The 13,015-nt window shown below is 40.3% G+C and overlaps 1 long non-coding RNA gene across 1 annotated transcript; it reads left to right on the top strand.

Moving 5' to 3' along the window:
• The first annotated feature begins 8,315 nt into the window (after positions 1-8,315).
• Positions 8,316-9,656, top strand: LOC123332399. The gene is made up of 3 exons (XR_006549190.2): positions 8,316-8,452; positions 8,579-8,740; positions 9,445-9,656. It is a non-coding gene; the product is annotated as an uncharacterized LOC123332399 (long non-coding RNA).
• The last annotated feature ends 3,359 nt before the right edge of the window (positions 9,657-13,015 follow it).

Raw genomic sequence — 13,015 nt, 5'->3', positions numbered from 1 at the left:
TACCATTTCTAATTTGGGTCAAGGGAACTTGAATCCCAGAAACTATTCTAAGGTGAATTACCCCTTGAATTATTTTTAATCTGTTGACCCTTTCTTATTTGCCAACTCTACTGTGTGAATTATTGTTGTTCAGTCACTCAGTCATGTCCTGTTCTTTGTGACCGCCATGGACTGCAGCACGCCAGGCTTCCCTGCCCTTCACCATCTCCTGGAGTTAGCTCAAACTTATGTCCATTGAGTCACTGATGCTATCTAACCATCCCATCCTTTGTTGCCCATTTTTCCTGCCATCTTTCCCAGCATCAGGGTCTTTTCCAATGAGTTGGCTAGTGTGTGGGTAAGGTGAGACTTACAGGAGTAATTTTGTATGTGGGCTAGAAAACCATTATATATAAACTCATGCAACTAAGAGAGAAAACTTTGTAGGCTTCATATTATTTGTATAAAGGTATAAAATAAAGTAAATAAGATGGCTGACAAATTTAACACGTAGGAATTAGTCAATGTCTGGTCTTGGCAAAAGTATGGACCGCAGATTTTCAATATAAGAAATGTTTTCTAGAGGACCTGTAGAAGCTTAATCAAATCATTTTGTTAACTATTGGAGGTAATGGATATATTTCAGCATAAAATCAATTATAAGTACTGAAAGGAAATGATTTCTTTTATCTATGGCAAAAATCTTTTGTAGCTAAAGATAACAATGCTCTTGAAACTGTTTATAAGACAAATTATGCCCAGATGGAGATAGTGGTAAAGAACCCACGTATCAATGCAGGAGACATGAGAGAAGCAGGTTCAATCCCTGAGTCAGGAAGATCCTCTGGAGGAGGGCATGGGAACACATTCCAATATTCTTGCATGGAGAATCCCATGGACAGAGGAGCCTGGTGAGTTACAGTTCGTGGGGTCACAAAGAGTTGGACATGACTGATGCGACTTAGCATGTGCGCACACATGCATGAATAATACTATCGTTAAAGGGTTAATATTCTCTGCTTGATATTGGGACCTGGGAACTGGCAAATTCACTTGTTCATGCTCTAAACCAAGGATTTTAAGTAAAATACAAAGATATTGATAATGTGAAGATGCTATCAGTCAAAGCTGAGGAAATTTTATATCTAGTATGATACTCTTAGAAAATTATTTGCTGCAAAGTTGCAGACATATTCCCTTTGGGAAACTGAGACCATGAAAACAATTGACTGAGAAACAGCATTTTGGTGGGATTAGAGCTGTTAAATCAAATATATATTATGTACAATGGGGATATTATGGCAGATAATGGAATACACAAATTGGTCACTCAGAACATAAATTTAATTAACTGCCCAATAAAGAAGTTTCTCAACTGTTAGAGAAACTAAAATCACCTAGATGCAGACAGATTATAGCTGCAAAAGGTGCATTTAGGAAAGACTAACACTTTGAGTGACTATATAATTTGTTATGAAAAAGGTTTACAATGATGCATGAAAAAGTATAAAAAGCCTTAATGCCCTGGACTATACACACACACACACACACACACATATATATATATATATATATTTTTTTTTTTTTACTTTGTTACTAAGTAGTATCTAACGGAGAGGAATTTAGAACACTGACTGTATGATGGTACAGTAGAGACTTTAGCAGTAACAATGCATCTTATTTAATCATTTGCACAGAAAAGAGCAAAAGGAGATGTGCTAAAGTCATGTGATTATTCTTTAAAGATTATTTTTTTTATTTTTGGTTGGGCTGAGTCTTTGTTAATGCACTTCTTTTCTCCGTTTGCAGTGAATAGGGGCTAATTTCTAGCTGCAGTGCACAGGGTTCGCATTGCAGTGGCTTCTCTTGTTGCACAGCACAGGCTCTAGGACACAGAGACTTCAATAGTTGTGGTTCCCGGACTCTAGAGCACAGACTCAGTAGCTGTGGCTTATAAACTTAGTTGCCCGAAGGCATGTGGAATCTTCCTAAAGCAGAATTCAAACATGTGTCCCCTACATTGGCAGGTGGTTTCCTTACCACTGGACCACCAGGGAAGTCTGAGTCACGTGATTATTAATGGACAGGAAATTCATTTTCCTTCTTCTCCCCACTGTTAACATTCATGCTGGTGGAGGGAGAGAGCAGCTAGATTGAAGTCTGGATCTTCCAATGTGTCAGCTGAAGGGAAACTGGCAAGTCATTTAGAGTCCAGTCAGGAAGTAAGCTAGAGAAGACTATTGAGAGTTCCTTGGAGAGCAAGGAGGTCAAATCAGTCAATCGTAAGGGAAATCAACCTCAGATATTCATTAGAAGGATTGAAGCTGAAACTGCAATACTTTGGCCACTTGAAGCAAAGAGCCGACTCACTGGAAAAGACCCTGCCACTGGGAAAGATTGAGGGCAAAGAGAAGATGGGGACGACAGAAGATGAGATGGTTGGATGGCATCACTGGCTCAATGGACATGAGTTTGAGCAAACTCTGGGAGATAGTGAAGGACAGGGAAGCCTGGTATGCTACAGTCCATGCAGTTGCAAAGAGTCGGATACAACTGAATGACTGAACAACAACAACAGGAAGTAAAGCCATCAAGAGTGACAGTGAATAAGAAATTTATCAGTGAGATTAGACCTTACAGTCAGGGGAGCTGATAAGGACTTGGCCTAGCTGGACAAGGACTTCCTGCTGATAAGGACTTGGCCTAGCTGGACAAGGACTTCCTGCTCCAGGAGCTGAGCTGCTGTGGGTCTGGCCCCATGTCCACTAGTGACCAGCAGAGCCCATAGATGAATGTGAGCCGCACCCGCACTGGATTCCAGAGGGCGGGGCTTCTGCCTTCAGTTTCACCTCCCATGTTTCACACTCATTTCCCACTGAGGACCACACAGGGCAGGGCAGGGGATGATGGAAAAGGTCATCTTAACTTAGCTGAGTTCCAGCAGTGCAAAACCACCATGGTATTGCATGTCTGAGCCTCCGTGTTACCTTGTCTACAATGGAGGGAAGAGAGCTCCCTGAGGTCATCTGAGTTTGTCAATATGGAAATTGAAAAGTATGGTGGCTCCACTCACTGCCAGAGACAAGTGTGTATCTTTCTTCCTTGACTAAGGCTACCTCAGCTGTGAGAAGCAGGTGATAATAGGAGGGCTAGCCACAGAGACCCTGAGACGTGTCCCTTCTGCTTCTCTGAGAGGTAAATCCCCCACCCACACCTGTGTGCTAGAGAGACAGCCAGATGAAGCCATGTGGAAATGGGCGTTTGATTTTCCAGGCTGTGCGTTCAAGGCAAATTCCCAAAGGAACAGCACAATAGCAGATGGATAGAGTCAGACTTTTGAGTCAGAAAGACTTGTAAAGAAACTCTGCTTCTTTTTTTAAAAATTTTTGTTTTAGTGAAGTATAGTTAGTTTCCTATGTTGTGTCTATTTATGTTGTATAGCAAAGTGATGTGTGTGTGTGTACACAGTAATTTTCATATTCTTTCCTATTATGGTTTGTCGCAGGATATTGAATACTGTCCCTGTGCTACACAGTAGGATTTTGTTGTCTATCCATTCTGTATATAATAATTTGCATCTGCTTATCCCAAACTCCATGGCACCCCACTCCAGTACTCTTGCCTGGAAAATCCCATGGACGGAGGAGCCTGGTAGGCTACAGTCCATGGGGTCACTAAGAGTCGGACACGACTGAGCGACTTCACTTTCACTTTTCACTTTCATGCGTTGGAAAAGGAAATGGCAACCCACTCCAGTGTTCTTGCCTGGAGAATCCCACGGATGGGGCAGCCTGGTGGGCTGCCGTCTATGGGGTCGAACAGAGTCAGACATGACTGAAGCAACTTAGCAGCAGCAGCAGCAGCAGCAAACCCAAACTCCCAACCCATTCTTCCTCCACCTCCTACCTCCTCAACATACAAAAATCTCTTCTCTATATCCATGAGTCTAAAGAAAGTCTTTTTCTTATTTAAAGTGAAACACCTTGGTTATCTGGTATATAGAAAACAATATTAATAGATAATAATCATTGCCATTCAAAGGGCTTTTCTGAGGGATGATGAAGTTCTCTGAGTAGCAAGCTTAGTGTCATGTACACACTAGGTTTTAACAGCCAGCCTCTCTTTCCCCTCCACATTCCAATGGACTAGATAGATAAGATGTTGGCCTCTTAAACAGAAAGCACTCCCATTACTGCATTGCTCGTGTAGAATTCACTCCCACTGAGTTGAGCTCAAAATAACCTACTGCCATGTAAACTTTTACAGGTAAAAATGAATGTCTGCTGAAATTTAAAGGTTACAGAAACCATAAAAGGAAATAAAATGGACTCCTCCAAAAGATGCAAATGAGCTAGTTAAAAAATCAGAAAAGAAAAAAGGCTTTTGTAGGTCAAATAACTCACTTCTGTGATTGTCAAGAAATGATCTCAGTCTTTGAGATAATTCATTTATCTCCACATCAAGCTTTCATTTGTAATGGTATAATTGGAATTAGCATCCCTCATTCTTCTTTCAAAATGGGGAACCGGCAAATAATTTTACAGCAAGCACTCAGGCATTAGAGGTAAGCACTAGGAGCAGCAGAACAGATAAGACCGCATAGAATATTACAAAACCATTTTTGAACAGAAAACTAATTATTTTTAGCTAGTACTCATAAAGATTTAGACAAGAAAAGATGGTATATCTTCTAAATTAAGTACAAGAAGTTAAATTTTATGCTAATATGCCATTCACTGAAATGAGCCTGAAACACCAGCAGGTAAGGAAGTGAATTTAGGAGCAGATAAAGGCTGTAGAAATTTTCTTTAAGAAACAAACTTTATATCCAAAGGAAGATAAATGAAAAGCTATATAGTAGTAGGTTTAGTATAATCAAATAATTAATAATCTTTCTCAGCCTTAGAAGATTGAAAATTATTTGTAGAACTTATTTCTGTAGAGCTGGTAAAGTTAGGTCAGAGAGAAATTAATTTTATTCTTTTTATTAAATTGTTGTATCTCAGTGCTTTCCCCAAGAGTATGTAGCATGCATTTTTATGTCAAGGGTCTGGTTTCTTTCTGGTGCCATAACTTGTTTTAAATCATAAACTAGAATCAGTTATTTATATTATATTATGTATCATTTTAAAAAAATTACTGGAGTACAGTTGATTTAAAAAGTTGTATTACTTTCTGCTTTACAGCAAAGTGAATCATTATATACTTAACAGGGTGAAAGACAGGATAGATAAATGGGAGGTTTGGATTTATATATATGTGTATATATATGTATGTATATATATATATATATATACAAACTGCTGGTGCTGCTGCTGCTGATAAGTCACTCAGTCGTATATGACTCTGTGCAACCCCATAGACGGCAGCCCACCAGGCTCCCCCAGTCCCTGGGATTCTGCAGGCAAGAACACGGGAGTGGGTTGCCATTTCCTTCTCCAATGCATGAAAGTGAAAAGTCAAAGTGAAGTCGCTCAGTCATGTCCGACCCTCAGCGACCCCATGGACTACTGCCTTCCAGGTTCCTCCATCCATGGGATTTTCCAGGCAACAGTACTGGAGTGGGGTGCCATTGCCTTCTCCGGGGATATACACTACTATATTTAAAACAGATAACTACCACAGTACAGCACAGGGAACTCTATTCAGTGCTCTGTAATGATCTATATGGAAAAAGAATCTAAAAAAGAGTGGATATATGTATATGCATAACTGATTCACTTTGTTGTGCATTGTGTTTTTAATTTAAAGTTTTAAATTTGTGCTTACTGTTATTAATAGTATGGGCTTCCCCAGGGGCTCAGTGGTAGAGAACCACTTGAAACACAGGAGTTATGGGTTTGATCCTTGGGTGAGAAAGATCTCCAGGAGAAGGAAATGGCAACTCATTCTGGCATTCTTGCCTGGAAAATCCCGTGGACAGAGAAACTTGGCTGGCTACAGTCCATGGGGTCGCAGAGTCAGACATGATTGAAATTTATAGTATAGGCTTAATTTCATTATTGGATAGTTTTGGCTTCTGTTATGGTCAGATGTTTATTTATTCATTTGGTTTATGGCACATAAGTTTTCTGATTAAGTAGACAGGGTTATATAGTTAAGAGCTCAGTGTTTGGAAGACTGCCACTTTCAGATTGTGATGCCTGCACTTACTTATTCAAATTTTCTCAGCCTCAGTCTCCTCACCTATAAAATGGAGGCATAATACTTACCTTAGAGAATTATTGTGAAGATTAAGTGACATAAAGTACACAAGAACATGTAACATTATGCTTGGTGTATGTTGAATTATGGTTATTGTTATTTGCATATTTCATGAAATTTGAACAACATAGATATTGTCTATCATGTTGATTTGTGAAATCAACTCTATTTAAAGTTCCTTTTTCCAGGAGCCTGTGTTCATCTGCATCTACTTTTTTGAGTGGAATAATAGGAAACTCTTCTTTGTATTCACTTTTAAGCTTTCTCCCTATTGCAGTTAGTCCAGTAATAAGTGGTCTTTGTACACCTCTTGCCCCTCACAGACATTCAAAACTATTTTTCATAGGTATACATGTCCCTTTCCTCTGGCTGACTCATGCTGATGTTTGCCAGATATCAACACAATACTGTAAAGCAATCATCCTTTGATTAAAAATAAATGTAAGAAAAAGCTATTTTCCAAACCTGTGATGGTGAACTTCCAGATGTTCAAGCTGGTTTTAGAAAAGGCAGAGGAACCAGAGATCAAATTGCCAACATCTGCTGGATCATCGAAAAAGCAAGAGAGTTCCAGAAACACATCTATTTCTGCTTTTTTAACTATGCCAAAGCCTTTGACTGTGTGGATCACAATAAACTGTGGAAAATTCTCAAAGAGATGGGATTACCAGACCACCTGACCTGCCTCTTGAGAAACCTGTATGCAGGTCATGAAGCAACAGTTAGAACTGGACATGGAACAACAGACTGGCTCCAAATAGGAAAAGGAGGCCGTCAAGGCTGTATATTGTCACATTGCTTATTTAACTTATATGCAGAGTACATCATGAGAAACACTGGGTTGGAAGAAGCACAAGCTGGAATCAAGATTGCTGGGAGAAATATCAATAACCTCAGATATGCAGACGACACCACCCTTATGGCAGAAAGTGAAGAGGAACTAAAAAGCCTCATGATGAAAGTGAAAGAGGAGAGTGAAAAAGTTGGCTCAAAGCTCAACATTCAGAAAACGAAGATCATGGCATCTGGTACATCACTTCGTGGAAAATAGATGGGGAAACAGTGGAAACAATGTCAGACTTTATTTTTGGGGGGCTCCAAAATCACTGCAGATGGTGACTGCAGCCATGAAATTAAAAGATGCTTACTCCTTGGAAGAAAAGTTAGGACCAACCTAGATAGCATATTCAAAAGCAGAGACATTACTTTGCCAACAAAGGTCCGTTTAGTCAAGGCTATGGTTTTTCCTGTGGTCATGTATGGATGTGAGAGTTGGACTGTGAAGAAAGCTGAGCGCCGAAGAATTGATGCTTTTGAACTGTGGTGTTGGAGAAAACTCTTGAGAGTCCCTTGGACTGCATGGAGATCCAATCAGTCCATTCTGAAGGAGATCAGCCCTGGGATTTCTTTGGAAGGAATGATGCTAAAGCTGAAGCTCCAGTACTTTGGCCACCTCATGCGAAGAGTTAACTCATTGGAAAAGACTCTGATGATTGGAGGGTCTGGGGGCAGGAGGAAAAGGGGACGACAGAGGATGAGATGGCTTGATGGCATCACTGACTCGATGGATGTGAGTCTGTGTGAACTCCGGGAGTTGGTGATGGACAGGGAGGCCTGGTGTGCATTGATTCATGGGGTCGCAAAGAGTAGGACACAACTAAGCAACTGAACTGAACTGAACTGAACTGAACTAAGTGCTAACTAGAAAAGAGTCATCTCCTGGATTATGCATAATACTTTGATTTCTCTGAGACCTTTTGAAAAATAGAATCTGCAGAAGTGACTCACTTGATAGATTTTATAATGTCGCCTCATATAACCTTTCCTTCATTTCTCTGATGGAAGGGTTAATAAACACTGGAGATGTGAAAAAAAAAAAAAATGTCCAGAGCAATTAGAGATCTTATTTCTTGATGATTGATGTTTCATTTTCTATCACTAGGCAAGGACCCATTTTAGAACTTTATACTTCAAAATTAATGGTTGAAATAAAAACTGATCTTAGTCATTTTATCTGGATGAGTCAAAATATCTGCTCTTCTAATTTTATTGATGAATTTGATTATTAAATTGACTGTTTGCTAAAATTGAAGTGAATTACTCTTGTGTTTGGAAAATTAATCCCCTACAGATGGTTATTTTCTTTTCAGATTAGTCAGAATAAATGCAATATCGCCCAGAGATACAGACTACTTATTCCCTTTTATGACGTGAGTCATTTTAAATTTTGAGAGAACACTCAACCTGACTGAAGTAGTGTTTGAAAGAGGTAGGTGTGGGACCAAATTCGTGCTGGCTTTTGAAAGATACCTCCACGGTTCCCATTGAAAATAATCACTTTGGGATTAATTTGGGTTAGTGCTAATTTACTTAAAAGTTTCTACTTTTTGTGAAGGGTCTCTTCTTTGTGCCTTCCCATGGTGCTGTCTGTCTTCAGAAACAAGCAGTCCCAATGGTGGGAGTTTGGTGGTTCTGGTCTCGCCTGTGTGAACCGTAATCTCTTGTGTGCCTGGCTGTTCTGATCTGCCTGTTGAGCATCCTACCATGGTGCACAGTGGTAAGTCTGTGGTTCAGGGTTCTGTGGATCTGATAACTGTGATTCTTGGCCTTCTCTGGAGCTGGGGAATGCACCTGAACTTAGGTCTCCAGAGTCCCCCCTGTACCCCAGGCCTTTCCTTCCCACCTGTCACTAAGCGTTTCTGGGAAGCTGAGGGCATTCTGGCCTGTTGTCTAGCCACCATTGTGTAGGATGCAGGATTTGAGGGAGCTCCCCTAGAGATTTGCCAGTCCTGGCTACTCTGTCATGGGTGGGGGTGGCGGTGTGGGGAGCCCTGTGTTGACTATGGCTGGGTCACTGACTATAAGAGCTTCCCATAGGCTATGATGGGGAAGTGAAACACCAGCTCTGGTGTTCTTAGGAATCCTGCAAATTATTGTGCATTTTCTATGAGAGATTCTGTTGCCTCTCCCTTCCACAGGCTAGGCTGTGACACAAGGGAGCAGCCGCCCTGGGTTCATTGGGGGGAACTAGATGGCAACTCTATACGTCCTTCCTTAGCTACTACCTCTCTGGTCTGCCAGGAGGGTTTTCCTGGTACACGGACTTTCTGTTAAGGCTGTCACTCTAACACATCCCCTCCTGTCTGAGGGGCTAACCTGCACAGGTTACCCGTAATAGAAGAAAAAGACCAGTGAACCAGCAGTCAAAATAGAAAAGTGACAGATCATGAATTATTGTTAAAACCTTATTTCTTTTTCTAGTTATACTACTGCCTCTACAGAGTTCACCTGTTCCTTTGCTTCATTTTGGCCCTGGTGAAACTCTTCTTCCAGGTACAGACAACTTGACAAAGCAATAAGATCCTGGACTCTGGAATCAGACAGAACTGGATGTCAGCACCAACCCTGTCTAATTTAGCACGGTGACCCTCAAAAAGCCATTTGAATGATGTCAGACTGTTACTTCAATGAAAAAATTAATAATTTACTCAATAATTCTGACCTCACAAGTATATTATGAGAATAAAATAAGGTAATTTAATGGTGCCAATTTTAGCTGTCTGCTGTTTAAATTCTAAGTACTGTGAATCATTGTCATATTGCTGTCATTAGTATCTGCTGCTACTGCTACTGCTAAGTCACTTCAGTCGTGTCCGACTCTGTGTGACCCCACAGACGGCAGCCCACCAGGCTCCCCCGTCCCTGGGATTCTCCAGGCAAGAACACTCGAGTGGGTTGCCATTTCCTTCCCAATGCATGAAAGTGAAAAGTGAAAGTGAAGTCGCTCAGTCGTGTCCGACCCTCAGCGATCCCATGGACTGCAGCCTTCCAGGCTCCTCCGTCCATGGGATTTTCCAGGCAAGAGTACTGGAGTGGGGTGCCATTGCCTTCTCCTGTCATTAGCATCTAGTGAATGGTAATTGTGCTAGTAATAGTAGCAGAAAAAGAATGGAAAAGAGGAGAAAGAGTGGAAAGAGAAAGAAAAAGAGGAGGCAAAGAGAAGAAGGACAAATGGAAAAGTAATTTCAATATGACAAAATGCATGTTTAAGCTGCTTCTATCGAATCAAGTATTAATTTATCAGAGGAAGTGATACAACTCCTTCTGTTTTACCTCCAAAGTGTTGCTCATTCTAGATGTATGTATTTCATTGATTGGCCATTATTTTCTTTTATTTTTCACTTCACATCCGATGAGTTTACTTCATAACTTTTTCAAAATGAATAAGATAAAAATGATCATAGAATTTTGGATTTAATTTATTATTCTTTTTAAAGTCAAGTCAACACATGTATATATCTTTTATCCATGGCTTATGAAAAGCATCATCTTCAAAGAGGACCTGCTGATCACAGGATGCCGGTGTCACGTGTTTATGCCACTCAGCCATCAGAAAGTTTACATCCATTGACCTAGAGACTGTCATACAGAGTTGTTAGCCAGATAGAGAAAAACAAATATTATATATGAGTGCATGTATGTGGGATCTAGAAAAATGGTGTAGATGATCTTATATGCAAAGCAGAAATAGAGACACACACATAGCGAGCAAACATTGGACACCAAGGGAGCAAAAGTGTGGGGGTGGGAAGAATTGGGAGATTGGGATTGAGACATATACATTATTGATACTATGGATAAAATTGACAGCTAATGAGAACATACTGTATAGCCCAGTGAACTCTCCTCAGTGTTCTGTGGTGACCTAAATGGGAAGAAAATCATAAAAAGAGGGTATATATGTGTGTGTGTGGGTGTGTGTATATATATATATATATATATATATATATATATATAGCTGATTCACTTTGTTGTACAATAGAAACTATACTCTGGTAAAATATAATAAAGAGAAAGTTTGCATGCATTGGAATTGAGCAGAGTCTATTAACCCAAACCATTGCAATAAAGTTTTAATAATGATACAGAAATAATTATCATGGGCCCTGTATTGACTAAAAACATGCACAGTATGGCGACCTGGACCCTAAATAGTCATTATGCACGTTTAACTGATTATTATTAGTCTGAATCAGACCCCTGTTGATTTTGACCCAAAGTGGTTTTCGTTTGACAGCTGTTCAGTGTCCTTGTGAAATAATTTGGTTTGTTTAGCTCATTTTTGGGCAAAAAATTTCCACATTGTAATGAGATATGTATGCTGATATTTTGCCCATCTGAAAGTCTGTGTATTTATTACTGTGATGACTGAAGGGTGACAATTACAGATGTAGTTTATGTGGATCATCACCGTGTGCCTGCATTGGCAATAGTCTCATAACTGGAGATGAGCATGAATGACCTTTTACCTGTAAAACATACAGAAGTGCTTAGTGTAGCATTCAGCCTCTAAAATGCATTTTTGTAGGTGAGACCACAGTACTTGTATATGATATTTAGTCAAGTGTCTCTTCTCGCCAACTCCCGTTTCCTTCTGACTCTTTAGTTTCTTTTTCTTTTGACCATGTTGTTCAGTCACTAAGTCATATCCAACTCTTTTGCAACCCCATCAACTGTAGTCCACCAGGTTCCTCTATCCATGGAATTTTCCAGGCAAGAATAATGGGTTGCCGTTTCCTTCTCCAAGGGATCTTTCCCACCCAGGGACTGAACTTGAGTCTTCTGCATAACAGGCAGATTCTTTACCGATTGAGCCACCAGGGATTCCCCGTTTTGACTTATGTATAAAAATAAATAATTTTATTAAAATTTAGTTTAGGTTTCCTCACTGTTCCTGCTGGAGAGCTTCTGTTGCTTTCTGTGAATGTGGTCTCCATGGTTGGCAATATCCCTGGTGATCTTAGCATAAGACATGGTTGGAGAGTAAGCAGAAAGGGAGCTCTGTAATTAGTGTTTCGTCTCTAACTCAATCCTTGTGCTGCCATCAGTAAAATACCAGCATAGCTTTGTCACTTATCTGCTTGAAACTCTAAAGGCTCTTGTTGCCTTTGGGAGGGTTTCCCAGGTGGATCAGTGGTAAAGAATCCGCCTACCAATGCAGGAGATGCAGGAGAAAAAGGTTTTATCCTTGTGTCAGGAAGATTCCCTGGAGAAGGAAATGCCAATGCCCTCCAATATTCTTGCCTGGAAAATTCCATGGACAGAGGAGCCTGGCGGGCTACAGTTAATGGGGCCGCAGAAAAGTCAGATAGGACTGAGCATACATGCACTCCTACCTATTGTCTTGGAATAAAAGCCAAATCACTGAGCGTATCTTAAAATATTATTTCCCTGTTCACCCCCATTTCTTTTGCCTCTTGTTTTGCCAACTCTCTGCTTGTAATGTGAGAGACCCAGGTTCAATCCCTGGGCCAGAAAGATCCCTTAGAGAAGGGAATAGATACCCACTCCAGTATTCTTGTCTGGGAAATCACGTAGTCAGAGGAACCTGATAGGCTACAGTCCATGGGGTCCCAAAGCATTGTACACGACTGGGAAACTAACAGTTTCACTTTTCTTTTGCCAACTCTGTCCCCACATCCCATTTATATTAGACTTCCCAGTTCCTCAGATGCATCTGCCACTTCTCACCTTTAAGCCTTGGTGCATATTCTTCTCTTTGATGTAAACATTTTCTCTGTGTTTGCAAGTGCCTCATTCTGACTCATCACTTAGGTTTCAGCTGAAACTGTCTTAAGTCTCCCTGCTGTTTCTATTCACAGTACATTTCATTAACTCCATCTTATTATGCATTTTTTTTTGGTAATTACTTGGATTATTGTCTTTGATAAATTTTAGGCTCTGTGAGAGCAAAGGCCTTGTCTATCAATTTTACTGTTATCCTTACCTTTTGGTTATTGTAATACCTAGAAGACATAAGATGATCAAAATT

The sequence above is a fragment of the Bubalus bubalis genome, chromosome 3 (assembly GCF_019923935.1).
Source record: "Bubalus bubalis isolate 160015118507 breed Murrah chromosome 3, NDDB_SH_1, whole genome shotgun sequence".
NCBI classification, from domain to species: Eukaryota; Metazoa; Chordata; class Mammalia; order Artiodactyla; family Bovidae; genus Bubalus; species Bubalus bubalis.
This window is presented reverse-complemented; position numbering and strand designations above follow the sequence as displayed.